This window comes from Durio zibethinus, chromosome 18, assembly GCF_047325235.1.
Source record: "Durio zibethinus cultivar Kanyao isolate XHJ-2024 chromosome 18, ASM4732523v1, whole genome shotgun sequence".
Lineage (NCBI taxonomy): Eukaryota > Viridiplantae > Streptophyta > Magnoliopsida > Malvales > Malvaceae > Durio > Durio zibethinus.
Genome location: NC_143179.1, coordinates 20327892 through 20344352, shown reverse-complemented (window position 1 = coordinate 20344352; position 16461 = coordinate 20327892). Strand labels below are relative to the sequence as shown.

Sequence of the window (16461 nt, the reverse complement as noted above, 5' to 3'; positions counted from 1 at the left end):
AATGTCCTTCTCATGATGCAACTGCATTTTTTTTCTTTTTTTGTTTCAAATATTTTTCTCATGATATAAATGTTAGTGCGAATGTAAATAATACAAATGCGAAATTTTTTTTATTTTTAAAACATGTAGATAAAATGCAAATGTGAATGCTAGTGATGCGAATATGAAAACTTTTTTGTTTTTGTCTTATACAGATCAAATATCTTCCTAATGATGCACATGCAAGTGATGAAATGTGAATGTTTTTTTTGTAATGCAAATGTGAATATGAATGCCTTTTTCATGATGCACATGTGAATGATGCAAATACAAATGCCTTTTTAATGATGCACATGTATGTCTTTTTCATGATGCACATGTGAGTGTCTTTTTCATGATGCAAATGCAAATGATACATTTTTCATGGTGTACATGTAAATGATGCAAATGCCCCTTTTTTTGTTTTTTGTTTTTATTATTTATTATTAATATTTTTTTTTTTACAAAATGCAAATTAAATGTTTTTCTCATGATGCATATGTGAAGACAAATGCAAGTGACACAAATGCAAAACTCTTTTTGCTTTTTTTTAAAAGATCTCTATTCAAATTTTAAATGTTTATTTTTTCACAAAAAATGATCTTAGTATTCTATACAAAATGCTCAAATAATCTTTAAACTTTTCAAAAGTGATTACAAAATTACCTTACATAAAGTATTCTTCGTAATTAATGACAAAAATTAAAACTCATAACTTTTGAATCTCTTGAAAATTGATGATTACTATTTAGAATGCTTACGGATGGGGGGTAATTGACTATTCAATTCTTTTCACTGGTAGGCATATCTTAAGGAAGGCTTGATATCGATTACAATGATTTTTTTTTGGGCTCACAAAAGTGATAATTTTCTAAAACACTTTTTTTTTATTGAAAACATGATACTTTAATGTATGTAAAAATTAAAAATTATTTTTCAGACAAGTTTTAAAAAGAAAAAAAGGCTGGTTTTTTATTTTCACTGCTTGATGAAATGCAAAGTTTTTAATGGTTACTGACCCTTAAAAAGGTTTTGCATCTAGATTTTATTCTAGAACTCTAAAATTCTTTTAGGGTCTCAAGAGTGGCTTTAGTTCTAAACTACCATTGTTGAGTTTTTACTTTAGAGCTATATTTTCTATTAATGAAGCACTGAGTAAAAATTTGTTTAATACAAATTCTCAAAGATATAGCCCTTCAATCTAAGTGTCCATATTTGATCAAAACGAACTTTTCAAGGTATGTAATATAGGTCAGGGTTCAAGGTTCTGAAAAAATGGATAAATAAACTCAAAATATATTATTAAATGTCATTAGGCTAAGGATTTGATGGAGCATTCTTTAGATGAAAAGTTATGTGTCTTTCTTTCTTTGTTCTTTAAAAAAAAAAAAAAACATTTGACTTCGTCTTTTGCATTATATTTTCTTGAATTTTGTCTTATTTTTCCTTAAGATTCTAACTGAAGCTTCATTTTTTTCTCAAACTCTCATCTTCGAGGTACATGTCTTTCTTTTGTTTGCTTTCTTTTTTCAAAAAAATTTGATTTTATCTTTAGCAATCTATTCTATTAAGTTCTTAGGATTCCAACTGAAACCTTATTCACCTTTTACCTCGAACTCTTATCTCCGAGGTGGATGTTAGATGCTCTCCATTTCAAACATTTTTCTTGAAGTTAGGCTCTTTAAGGTATCCTTATTTTGCCTCAATGTAAAAGATGATCCTTGACCGAGGTTTCATTTTGAAACAAAAAATATAATAAGCTCAAATAGGTAGCCAGTGGATAATTTTTTTGTATAAGAAGGATAGAAAAATATGGTGATTTATCATTTCAAACATGATCACTTAGTTAGAAGAGCAAATTATTGAATAAAGAGATAAAAGGCTTTTTTTTTCTAATGCCCCATCTTATTTCTGCTCAAGGTTTTTACGATAGTGAAAATCAGGTTATATGGGATGCTTCAAATTTGATTGCACAATTCAAAAAAGCTCATTTGGTTTTAAATTGTTTGGCATTTTCTTGGTGAAAGGAAAAGAAAAGGTATGAAGGCATGAAACAAATTGTCTTAAGCGGAAAGAAATTTTTTTTTTTTTATTCAATGTGCTTTAAGACGTGAAATAAGAGTTGCTTATGAGAAAAAATTTAGGCATTTTTTGTATCTATGGTCATAGTAAAATTTTGACGCACATTAAATTATTAGTTAAAATTTTGAAAGAGTATCTTACTTGATCAATTTTTAAATTTGACCTTTTTATTCATTGCCCAAGAAAATATTATCACCCTTTATGTCACAATATCAAGTATAAATTCAAACTTACATTCTCTGAAGGGTTTTGGTTAATGAGTCAAATTATTTAAGTGATTAAAGACATGAAAGTATTTGAAAAGGTGAGTTTTTTCTTAATTGTAATCACTATTTCCTTTGAAAATCTTTTATTGCAAAAGAAAACTTCATTTTCTTTTTCTTTTTCTTCCCTCCCTTTTTGGTTTTGTTTTGTGTTTTGTTTTTTAATGATTTTGAAAATTAGTTATGTGAGACTTTTATTCAAACAAATGCATAAAGAGAAAATTTCATAGAAAAATCCAAAACATTCAATTCTTCTAAAATAAGTTAGATAACTCTTAGGGACACCATGCACATATCATACATAAATGGTGAAAAGATTAAAAAAAATCATCCTATCTTGATTTTTCAACATTCGTGACCTTCTTTCACATTTCAACTCATTTCATTTTGTAATTGGATAGAGTCAACTTCTATTGTTCTATCACTTCTGGAGTTAGAATACCACTTTTGATAGATTTTCAACCTTTTCTTTCAACTATCTGTATTTTTTAGTTGAGTGACTGATTGCCCTCATATGATAATTACATTTGCCATTAAGATCATAACTCATTGTTGATAGATATAGTGTTGTTTTTGAAGGCACAGGAGTAAGATACCAATCTTTTATTAGTAAAGGCAAAAGGTGAAAAGTAGGGATTGGTAGTTTTTCTTAATCATTCCTTGGTCTCTTTCTATTCTTTGTTAGTCAGGTAGTAGGTTCAAGTATAGGGACAAGATCGTGAATAGTCATTTAAAAATGAAAATTTGCTGAAAAGCCCAAATGCTGGCTTGGTTGGCAAAGATATAGGTTTTGAAAGATACTACTTGTGACAAAGTAATGAGGTTGATGAAAAGGATAAAAATTGTACGGGATAAAGCTCTTGGGTAAATGCCCCTCAATTGTGACTGCTTGCACCTCTCCTTCATTTGATTCTAATATACTTTCCTTTTCAACATCTATTGCATCTTTCAAATTAATCTTGCTATTCTTGATTGCATTTTCTATAATCTCGTCGGAAATCACCATGTTAGTAAAGTTTTTGGAGACATTACAGATCATTTTTTCATAATAGGGAGTGTTCAAAGAATTGACAAATAGAATAACAACTTGTTTCTCTGACAGGGGTGATTGTACTTAGGCTGCTATATCTTTTTATCTGTGTACATATTCTTTGAAAGTTTCGATTGACTTTTTCTTCATGTTCTGCAGAGACAACTTATTTAGTGCATTAGAACTTATACCTATAGTTAAAATACAATACATCAATATATTAACATGTATACTAATGATTATTTATAAACTGTCAGAAAAAAATTAATATACACTGACCGAAGAATAAATGGTTGGTATAGGCACCGTTTATATTAACAGTAACAAAAATTCATCAATATAGATTTTTTACTTACATAATTTGATCATTAGTATAGTTAAGTGTCAGTATATAACATATTTATACTGATGAATAGTTATTTATCATAAAAAAATTTTATCTATATTCATAATTGTATAAAGTGTTAATATAAACATGATATATTTTGACGATATTAAAAAATTATCAATAAAAATTTTTTTATTGATGTAATTTGACCGTTAATACAATTAAACGTCGGTATATAAATTTTTTTTTTTTGTAATATTAATAAATAAATATAAACAAATAAAAATTGAACATATTCATAAAAAATTCGTTAAAAATTCCATCCGTTTACATGGTATTAATGATGACTAAATGCCGTAGTGATTGGTGCATTTGGTCAATACCTACGTCTTAATGCAGCCACAACCGGAGGAGGGTCCACCACCAGTTGACTTGGGTGGCTCCTTCCACTATCTTTTGTCTAATAACCATCATTTTTGTATCGAACGTTTACAAATACAATATTATTGATCTGAAATCAAGTAAAGTCTTGTAGCAAAAAAAAAAAAAAAAAAAAAAAAATTCAATTAAAGTCTTAATGCTTCATCGTATATCCTAAAAAAAACGATAGTCCAAAAATATACCCAAGAGAATAAACATTATGCCCCTCTAAACAGGGGAATGTATGCCTTCTAATCCTTGTTTCTCATTTGTTTTTAATTTTTTTTTCTTTTTTGAGGATATACTGTGAATAAATTACTAAGACTTTTATTTTGATGAAAAAAAGACTACATTTTTATTGAACTATTATTCTGGTACCCTTAAAGTTCCAACTATTTTTTAAGAAACTTTATTGATCATCTTTTATTTGAACATTAACTACAGGTAATATATTAATATTTGTACATATAAATTTTGTGTTTGAAAATTAAAAACAAAAATTAAGTGTAAAATTTATTTTTTATTAAATAAAATAATAAGTACAATTCTTTGTATAATATTTTTGTATAAAAGAATCCTCTAATAAAAAATAAAATAATGGATTTTGTTTTTTTAAAAAAAAGTGGACATGGCCTTCCTCTTACATCCTTTCACCAATTTTTTTTTTTTTTTAATTAAAAAGTAAAAAAAGCAAGGACCAAGCCCGATTAAAGGTTAAGTAAGAAAGGCCAACAAACCAATATCTTTCTTTTTCTTATTCTAAATGGTTGGAAAAAATGAAAAGAAAGGAAGGCCACGTTCCCATTAACCCCTATTACCTTTTCCACCGATAATCTTTCTTTCCACCTTTTCAATAAATTTGGACTTTTTTTAACATAATAATAAAATTTTCACTGTTCTTCTTCTTTGTTCTTCTATGATTTTTCTTAATATCCTCAAATGTACCCTTTAATTTTTTTTAAGGTATAAAATAGGTGTCCATATAATTAGAATGTGAAAGCGTTTAGGGACACTTTTATTTGTAAGTATAGATGTTGAAGATTTAGGCTTCCACAAACCAATCCTCCCTTGTTGCTGCAGCAGCCATTGCTCTTTTACTTGGGTGAGTTTTCTTCCTTATGAACTACTTTCTTCCAGTTTATGCGTACTAAAATTTTTGTCGTTTAAATTTTTATTACGTTTGATTAATTCAGCGAAGTACGTATATAGCATTCTAAAAACACCCAGATGTCTTTAATCAATGTTCCTGTAGAAAAGAAACCACAAACAGGAATAATTCAGTTTTTTCCAATATTATAATTTCAATTCAATGTCATATGTAAGTATTTTTATTTTTGATCATAATGTCCTATGTAAGTTATTGATCAGAGTCAACTTTATTAGATTAAAGGAAAATTAAGATGATCTCTTCTAACGTTTTCTTTATTATCATCTCTTTATTCTAGTTGACATGTCTTTACTCTCAACCGCCTCAGCTGATGATCCAATCATGTTAAAACATAGGAGGAAAATCGATACTGCCTTTTGGAATTTTATAGTTTCCTGAGCTCTGTCATAAGTTGCATGTTTCATATGTAATTTAGAACCCTGGAAGCAAGAAGTTTTAAATATATATTGTTAGAAAAAAATAAGAGAATAAAAATAATGAAGTTTTAAATATATATTGTTAGAAAAAAAATAAGAGAATAAAAATAATAAAAAAATATTTTGACTTTTAAGACGTAAAAAATATTCTTAAAGGTAATTATATATTTAAAATATAATAAAGTTTCAAAACTCTCTTGAACAAAAATAAGAAAAGTGATTATATTGAAAATTTTATTAATAATTAATGAACAGTGATAACCTTCTATTCAAATGGTTATAAGTTTTTGTATAATTATGATATTTAAAAATAATAATCTATTTATATTCAAATAGTTATGATAATTTACCATATAATAATTGTTTGTATTCAAATAAAATTAATACAAAATTAATTTTATTTATCAATAATTAAATATTTCTATCCAATGTGAAATGCATCATATTCTAAACTACTAACAATCCATTGCTAGTTTCCTGCTAGTTTAGAATATTGGTACTTAATTTTTAACCTTTCATACAAATAAATATTTATGAATATAATAAGGTATCTTTTAATTTAAACTTTCAATTAACGTATATATTTTAGAATTATAATAAAGTTGATAATGTCCATAGATTAAACCTCAACTCTTAATATTAAAATTGAATATATAATACACATAGTACTTATTTATTCTTCTATCAGAGGTTTATAATCATTTTAATACTGTTATGGTCATATGCTTATCTTATTTATAAACATTTATAAGAGAGACCTTAATCATTTTTGTTGAAGCGATACCACTTCTTAGTTTATATAGGTTGAATTTTCATTATACATCCATTACTTTAGACATTTAAATAATAAACTCCATTAAAAATATAAAAATTCATCCTTCTTATGTAATGGATCACACTAATTTTTAAAATTTAAATTGATTTTACTAGTTCTTAACAAATATATAATAATAATTTGTTTTTACTCATTAAACATTATAATTAGAGGTTACTAATTCAAAATTAAGTTCCTATTATTGTTGTTTAATAATAAGGATGTAAATTTATTCTAATTGTAGTACTACTAATAAAATATCTTGGAATTCAATTTTTTTATGGTAATTACCCCAATTTGAGATTGAATATATAATATAATCACTTTAGGCTAATATATCTAAACTTTTAATTTTACATATCATTTATATGCTTTAGATATTGTTGCCTCATTCTTGTTATGTTAAGAAACAAATGGTATTAGTTGTGACCAGAACTCTATATTCATTAATATAAAATTTCAACTATTCTAGTTCAATTTGATAAACTGAATGGATAGACCAAACGATTTTATTCTGTATAAGATATATAAGGACTTTTTTTTTATGATTTTAATAAGTGTACTAAACTTATTAGCTTGTATAATCTGCTCATAAAATTATACTAAAATTTTAAAACACTACAGTAGAAATTTTTTATTTATTTTTATTTTTATCACTCCCACCATGTGCAAATATGCATTCTTTTATAAAAAAATTATCCCATTTAATTATCAAGATATTATATATATACTTAATCAAGTTATCATTTCATTATCTTTTCACTTCTTGGTGGTTTTTTTTTTTTTTTTTTTAAGTAGGATGCCTGTAAATCCATCTTTAGTAAAAGATAACTAGTAAATATTCTATATATTAATATTTTCTTTTAATAAAAGTTTCAAAACTTTTATATTTTAACTTAATTTGAGAGTACACATCAATAAGTACGATGCCAAACATAATCATCCTCAAAATTATTTTCTTTTAGTAAACTCATGATTTTTATAGTCTCCTTTGAGACTTTTATACTAACTTATGGATACCTGTAAAATTATTTTATTATGGGTACTAAAGTCATATCCACCATATATGGTTCATGTCATTAAAAACAATCATAATTTCATATATAACAACACAATATTATATATAAAGTTTATGTCCAAATTATCAAATACATGAAACTTTCCACCCAACAAATAGCAATAATATGTTTATTTCTTATTGAAACATTATTATATAAAGTAAATAATATGAATCACACATTATTCTCTTGTTAATAAAATACAATCATGAAATATGGATCATAAAATATGATTTTATTATAAGAACACATATACTTGCTTCTTTTTTTAAAAAATTTTTATAAATTCATAATTTCTTTATGCCTTAACGTAATTCTAAAAAATTTATCATTTTGATTTCATAACCATGGTCTTACCAAAATATAACAAGCCTATAAAAGATTAATAACCAAAGCTAGCAAGTACTTCATGTTCATTTTATGCTCATGACCATTCAATATCATGACTAAGAAAATCCACATATAACATACCATAAAATCATAAATCTTTTTTCAATTAAATAATTTAATTTAGAATCAATATATTAAAAGAATAGTTAATAAAAAAGCAAAATTCAATGAGACTCAAGTTTCCAATGAATTATTAATGATTAATTCTTTTAGTAGAATATAAAAACTAGAAAGATAGTAATGAAAAACTTATCTTGTATTTAGTACTTATTTCATCAAGAAATCATTTGGGTAATTAAAATTTTCCATGCATATTCAATTTCTTTTCTTTATATCTTCCATATGCGGAATACGAATTTCTCATAATTGCCTTTACATTATTAGAAAAACAAATAAGAGCATAGAAATAATAGAAAAAAATTTTGACTTTGAGGCGTGAAAAATACTTTTTTAAATATAATTATGCTTTTAAGATACAACAAAATCTCAAAACTTTCCAAGTAAAAGTAGTTAAAATAATTATACTAAAAGATTTATTTATAATTAATGAATAGACATAAACTTTTATTAAAATAGTTATGACCTTTTGTATAATAATTACTTTATGAATAATAATATATTTATATTCAAATAGTTATGATCATTTGTCATATGATAATTATTTTTGTTTAAATATAGTTATTTAAAATATGAATAAAATTAATACAAAATTAATTTTATTTATCAATAATTAAATCTATATGAGATGCACCACATTCTAAACTACCTAATCATATATTTTCTTTTTGGAAGATAGATCTGTTGATGGTTTATTTTTATAAACCATTCCAATGTTCAGTCGGCAATAGGCTCACAATGCAGCTTTTCTATCTGTATGGTTCAGGGAAATGGTTCCCTTTCAGTGAAGCTTGCTTGGTGCATAGACTAAAGCTGGTGATTGAAACTTCAGCATCAAATTAACTATTTCTTCACTTGTGGATATAGGTCATGTTCTCTTTGATATGGTGCTAGGCTGCATATCTCCCTTGCTGCTTCCTTGCCATGGAAACTGGGTTCTACAACTTACTTAAATTATGGCTTCTGTTTTCATTTCCTATTACTTTTCCCTCAGCCAATTCAATAAACTTCCAAATGCCTCGCTTTGACTTAAATGCAAACAAAATTCTCTATCAGGGTGATGCAAAACCCTCTGTTGGAGCCATTGAGTTTAACCTTTACGATTATCTATGCCGCGTTGGATGGGCAACATATGCTGAGAAGGTGCCACTCTGGGACTCAAGCACAGGAAGACTCTCTGACTTCAATACCCGCTTCTCCTTTTATATTGATATCCAAGGACGTCCACGTTATGGTCATGGGATTGCTTTTTTTCTTGCTCCTGTTGGGTCTCAAATCCCACCAAATTCAGCTGGTGGCTTTTTGGGGCTATTTAACACAACAACTAGTGATTCGTCTCAGAACCAAATTGTTCTTGTGGAGTTTGACACATTTGAAAATCCTCAATGGGATCCACCTGGAGTTGGTAGTCATGTGGGGATCAACAATAACTCAATCTCTTCAGCAAACTATGTCAGATGGAATGCTAGCTTTCACAGTGGAGATACTGCAGATGTAGTCATTAACTACAATGCTGCTACCAAGAACTTAAGTGTGTCTTGGAGCTATCAGACAACCAATAATCCCCAGGAGAATTCAAGTCTTTCTTATCAAATTGATCTGATGAAAGTTTTACCTGAGTGGGCTATGGTTGGGTTTTCAGCTGCTACAGGTCAGTATGGAGAGCGGCATAGACTGCAATCTTGGGAGTTTAATTCAAATTTAATTGTGAAAGGGGAAACAAGGGGCAACACAGCAAGAAATACCAAAATAGTTATAGGCATCGTTGTTCCTTTGGGTGTTCTGATAGTTGGGACAGTTATAGCATTAATGATTTGGTGGCGGCAAAAGCATGTGAAAAGAAGAACACCAGAGACAACAAACTTGACATCAATGAATGAAGATCTTGAAAGGGGAGCCGGACCTAGAAGGTTTTCTTATACTGATCTTGCCGCTGCTACCAATAACTTCTCAGAACAGAGAAAGTTGGGTGAAGGAGGATTTGGTGCAGTTTATAGGGGTTACCTACCTGATTTGGAAATGGCTGTTGCTGTTAAAAGGATTTCAAGCCGGTCCAAACAAGGGAAAAAGGAGTATATAACTGAAGTGAAGGTCATTAGCCAGTTAAGACACCGGAATCTGGTGCAACTTATTGGTTGGTGCCATGATAGAAATGATTTCTTACTTGTTTACGAGTTGATGCCAAATGGTAGCCTTGATTCCCATCTCTTTGGCAGAAGAATTCCCCTTACTTGGCCTACAAGGTACAAAATATCTCTTGGATTGGCATCTGCACTTCTCTACCTTCATGAAGAGTGTGAGCAGTATGTGGTGCATCGAGATATTAAATCAAGCAATGTAATGCTTGATTCTAGTTTCACCGCCAAACTTGGTGACTTTGGATTGGCTAAACTCATGGACCCTGCGCTAGGTCCAAAAACAACAGGGGTGGCGGGAACTTTAGGCTACTTGGCTCCGGATTACATAAGCACAGGTAGGGCTAGTAAGGAGTCGGATGTTTTTAGCTTTGGAGTGGTCATTTTAGAAATTGCAACTGGAAGTAAATCTGTTAATCCTCGAGGAAATTCTGATATGGGATTGGTAGAGTGGACTTGGGATCTTTGTGGGAAAGGAGAGCTACTTTTGGCTGTTGACAAGAAGTTGAACAAGGATTTTGATGAAAAACAAGCAGAGTGTTTGATGATTGTTGGACTGTGGTGTGCTCACCCTGATTGTAATTCGAGGCCTTCAATCAGGCAAGCAATTCAAGTTCTTAATTTTGAGTCAGCGATGCCAAATCTTCCTGTCAAGATGCCTGTTCCTATGTATCATATACCTTTACCATCAGTGAACTCTGGGGAACCTCAAATAACTTATTCAAGCATTGAAGCGGGTCGTTAGACATGAGTTGCCTTCTCTGTAAAGTCCTACTTTGTTATTTTTGTTCTTTCTAAATTCACTATTGAGTATTTGACATTAAGTTGATGTATAAATACAATTTATAAAGGTATTCAGAGGAATTTAGTTCGATTACTGTGTTGCTTAACCACTTTTTTTACCGTCAACCACTTTTTGTACTGTCATAAAGATAGATTAAAAGATTTGCATTGAATGTCTGCTGTCAAGAGTAAAACTTTGGTTTATATGTTGAATTCTTGGCAAGGAAAAAACAAGTTGATTACTAAGTATTAGCCAATAGCCGATTACAGGGTCATGCTCTCTTGGAACAAAGCACACTCTGCTGCAGGCCCTCGATTGAGGCATATATTTGCATACATGTGCCTGAGTTGATTCAGAAACATGGTAAACAGGTTTGGTTCACAGTATTAGTTTTATTCTTTGAATTAATCTCTCTTTCCCTGCTCATCAAGGTATAGTTATGGTTACAAACTATCATCAAGAATCCATCCGAACATTAACTTATTTATCAGCCTGAATAAAATATTACCAAGTAGTTATTTGCCCCCATAAAATTATGATTCAAGTCAATTCTATACATAAATATATTATACAGGAAAATAAGATGAGTCTAGGCCAAGTAGTTAAACCTTAAGAAAGTGTTTCCTTGGCTACAAAGACAGGAAGAAAATATTTGATTTCATGACAATTCTTATCTTGGATGAAAGTTTCTATACGCATCCATTTGGATTTTTTTATATATATCATATATGTTTCTACTTTCTAGTCTTTATCTGGCAGTACTTCTGTGTATTGATCTTGCTTTTCGGTAAAAATAATTTATATAATTAATTGTCATTTCCTTCATACAAGCTTCTACCTTGAGAGTAAGCTTTTGACAATGAAATTCCACCTTCACTCTTCTGTGCATAACATGAATGTTTTGCTTTTCCTTTTTTTTTTTCTTTTTTTTTTCTGTAAATTTTTCTGTGCAAATCTTAGATATCAGAATTTAGGAGAGTATAGATCAGGCTGATCATAATCATGCCTTCGAAGATGGTTCCCTATTGTTGACTTGTTAGCTTCTTTGATATGGGACTTTCATAAATAATATGAAAAACCAATGGCCCTGAGGCAAAATGTTCTTCCACTTTATATAAAATGGAGGTCCTTTTTTAAATTAGGCAATGAAGGTGGTTGTTGAAAGGAATGGCAGCAAGCTTTTTCAGGTTTCTGGCTAACATTAGGTTTTTGGTGTAACAAGAAAGATATATTATTACAAGGATTCTCCACATATTATTGAATTCTAACATTCCAAGTCAACTTATTGATGCTTATTAATAGACAAAAGGAACATTCTTAACATATCCTTATTAAACACTGACAGATTATAGGTTCCATTAAAGCTTTTATTTCCTGCTGTTTCATTGTTTTATTAAATCTATTGATATTCTTGATAGATTGGGGAGGGAGGGATTTGCCACTTTTATTTGAGGAGAAAAGGTGTACCGCCACAGAAATGAATTAATATGATCCTGTTGTGATGATTTATTGTTAGGTTTTGGCTATAGGAAAAAAATAATTCTTTAAACAATTATGAAAAGATAGAGATTTCAAGATTAAACTGGGTAATAGTGTTAATCTGAACATCTTTGACTTAGCTTATTAATAGTTTACAGGCTGTGGGAAAGCCTACTCTTTTATTTTTTATTTTTTATTTTTGCTATTTTAGAAGAAACAAGTACTTAGAAATTGCTGTTCCCCAAGAACTTCGGCTTCAATTTAGATGTCAGCTGCACAAGATCAATTATATGAAACGATTAAAAAAATTGTTTACAGATCCAACTGTATGTCTTAGAAAAATACTAAAATCAGGTTTACCATTTGGCTGAAGTTGATATAGGTTCAGGGTCTAAAGTTGCGACATGAAGGCTCACTTGAATATAGAGATTCCAACTTAAATATGAGTTGTTGCAGATTAATCTCACAAACTGATCATTGGTGTTATTGTTTCAATTTAACGTTGACTCTTCTGTGCCTGCGGAAAACAAGCAGTTCTTTTTATATTTTTCTGGGAAATGATTCTTTGTCAGCAAAGTTTTTAGGGTGGTAACTGAATTAGGTAGTTGACCTGGGCCTTGATCATCATGATTTAAGCTAATCCTAGCATCATCGTTTATCAATTAGCTTGCCACTTTCAGGAGTAGCATCTCTAAATGACCTTGCTCTGAACGTGGCCATGACCATCTATGTCATACTTATTTTACCCATATTTTGTTCCTTCTTTTTGCTTCTTCCTTCCCCCAATTCAATCAACTTTCATATACCTCGCTTTGACCCGATTGCAAATGGCATTCTCTATCATTGAGATGCAGCGGCTTCAGTTGGAGAGATTGAATTTAACAAGATCAATTATCTATGTGGTGTTGATTGGGCTACATATGCTGATAGGGTGAGGCTTTGGGACTCTTAGCACCGGAAAAATGTCTGACTTCACCTCCCGTTTCACTTTCACCATTTACACCCAAGGTTCATCAACTTATGGGCATGGGGTTGCATTCTTCCTTGCTCCCGTGGCATCTCAAATCCCACCAAATTCAGCGGGTGGTTTTTTAGGCCTTTTTAATACTACAACATCTGATTCATCTACGAATCAAATAGTTCTGGTGGAGTTTGATACTTTTCCAAACCCTGAATGGGATACTTCAGTTGAACATGTGGGGAAAAAAACAACAACTCCATTGCATCAGCTGTCTACACACCTTGGAATGCTAGTTTTCACAATGGAGGTCCTGCTGATGTATTGATTACTTACAATGCTACTACAAAGAATTTGAATGTGTACCGGGCCTACCAAACAAATTGCAATCCTAAAGAGAATTTAGTTTTTCTTATCAAATTGATCTGATGAAGGCTCTACCTGAGTGGGTCGTGGTTGGTTTTTCAGCTGCCACGGGTCAGAATATAGAACGACAAACGCTGCAGTCATGGGAATTCAGTTCAAGTCTGGATATAAAGAACACAATTAGAAAGAACGCAAAAGTAACTAGCAATAGAGAGTGCCCGCACTATGCTGCGGGTGTGTAATGAACAACGAAAAAACATATGACATAAATCTTTGGTAAGAAAAAAAAAGAAAAAAAAAAGTAAAGGAGAAATAAAATAAAGATTCAGAACTTGTAAGAAGTTCCACCATCCATATTCTCCCTGTCTGAAATGAAAATATTCAACAGGATGCTTTTAATGAGCTCTAAAATGATTGATACAATTGCCAACTATTTGATCAAAAATGAAAGAACAGAAAGAAGGAAAGCCAGGAGATAACTATTTTATTGATTCCAAAAAGAGTGCATAAACACTTGTTGTAACGGTTTTGGGACCGTCAGACATGAAAGAGTTTTAAAATCGAAGTAAATGGGGAGTTGCCATCAATTTTTGTTAGGGTGTGTTGACCATCCAAAAGTTTATCTTTTTAATAAAACTATAAAAACAGGTTTAAAGTTTATCAAAAAGATAAATTTTGATCTACGAAAAAAAATAGATTAAGTCCGAGAGTCGATTACGTGCGGGGAAGGATTAGCACCCCCACAACGTCTATAAATTGGTACCATTTAATTATGCGCTATTTTCGGTGTTGGATAAAAATGGTTTTAATTTGAAATTTAACACTAATTTTCTTCATTTGAAAAAATAAAATTTTGCTAAAATTTTTATTTAGAAATATTGAGAAAATCTTTAAGTTAAAGAATTATCTTAAAATTCTCCAACATCTAGGCAAAATTTAAAATAACTTTTTTTGCTTAAGATTTAACACAATAATCCTTAAAATGAAATAATAATCTTTATAGAAAATAATTGTTAGTGACTCTCCAATATCTAGGTAGAGTACTAATAATTATTTCTTTCGGAATGTTATTTTTATTTTGCTTTATAATATCACCAAAAAAAAATTTTTAAGCATTATTTTTTATTATAAAATATTTTATCATCAAATAGTAAATGAAAATTAAAAACAGAATAATGCAAATAATTACCAATGATAACACGCTGACGGATGTATGCCAATAAATGTTATGTGAAATGAGATGTAATTTTAAAGTTGGGTTTTAAGTATAATGAGACCACCACGACTCTCCAACATCTAGGCAGAGCTTAGGTGCAATTGTTTATATTTAAGATCCTAATTTACTATTATACTTTTTATTCATTAATCTTATTACTAATACGAATTAAGAAATGGTGTGAAAAGATTTAACGAAGTAAAATTTTTTAAATACCCCATTATCTAGGCAACATTCATGAACAAATTACTTTAAATGAAATTTTCACACGTGTCCTTAGGATTTTAAGGACGTTTTGAGTAAGGGCTTGGGTAGAGGTTTTCAAGGTTAGGGTTTCAAGATTTTGAAGATTCAGATTTTAAGGGGTTTGGATTTAAGTTTTGAGGGTTTTAAGGTTTGGTTTTAAGGTATGGAAGGTTTAGGGTTTTGATTTTAGAGTTTGAAGATTTTAGGGTTTCAGTTTTAAAATTTAAGGTTTGGGGTTTTGATTTAAGGGTTTGAATTTTAGGGGTTTGGATTTAAGAGTTAAAGGTTTGGGATTTCGAATTTTATGGGATTTTAGATTTTAGGGGTTTGGATTTAAGAGTTAAAGGTTTGGGATTTCGAATTTTATGGGATTTTAGATTTTAGGGGTTTCGGATTTTAGGGGTTTGGATTTTAGGGATTTTGGATTTTAGGGGATTTTGGATTTTAGAGGTTTTAGAAACGAATTTTAGGGTTTTTAGTAACCTAAGATTTTGAAAATTAAAAATTAGTGTTTAAGGTTTCATTTTTAAAAAAATACGAACATCTCTAAAAATTTTCAACATCTAGACGAATTTTCAAAGCAAGTTCGATTTTAATGATTTTTGAAGATTAATTCAAAAAAACTCATATATTTCTTTATGAAAATTTATTAATAATAATTCTCTAACATCTAGGTAGAATTATTTTTTAGGAATATATTTTATTCTCTCCAACATCTAGGCAGAAAAAATAATAATAATTATTCTATTATTATTATTATTATTATCTTAAGTATTTTAATATATATTTTTAATTATTATCTTACTTACTTTCATTTTTATTATTATTAAAACAATTAAAAATTTATCCTAACAAATTTAAGAACTTATCATACATAAATATATAAAAAAAAAAAACTTAAAATAACAAAAATAATAATATATAAAAAAAATTCAAAAATTCAAAAAAAAAATTCTTTTTACCTGAACCGGTCGGTCCAGTCAAGCGCGGTTCGATTGGACAGAAAAAGGTTCGGTTCGGTGTGCGATTCGATTGAGTCGGTTGAGGAACGGTTCAAACCGGTTCACTAGCGGTTCGTCTGAATCGACTGGAGGTTGGCTGAAGTGGGTCTACGGGTCGGTTTGAGCGGATCTTAGGTCGGGTTCGGTCCATGCGTAGATCCTCTTATGCTTG

At 29.6% G+C, this 16461-nt stretch overlaps 2 pseudogenes across 2 annotated transcripts; both read left to right on the top strand.

The window, feature by feature from the left end:
• The first annotated feature begins 5049 nt into the window (after positions 1–5049).
• Positions 5050–11148, top strand: LOC111300696 (L-type lectin-domain containing receptor kinase IX.1 pseudogene; annotated as a pseudogene). 2 transcript variants are annotated; one of them, XR_016329972.1, is made up of 2 exons: positions 5050–5243; positions 8972–11148. The product of XR_016329972.1 is annotated as an L-type lectin-domain containing receptor kinase IX.1 pseudogene, transcript variant X2 (transcript). The 2 variants fall into 2 exon arrangements; XR_016329971.1 differs by lacking the exon at positions 5050–5243 and having other exon boundaries at positions 8900–11148.
• A 2316-nt stretch (positions 11149–13464) lies between these two features.
• Positions 13465–14182, top strand: LOC111301032 (L-type lectin-domain containing receptor kinase IX.1-like; annotated as a pseudogene).
• The last annotated feature ends 2279 nt before the right edge of the window (positions 14183–16461 follow it).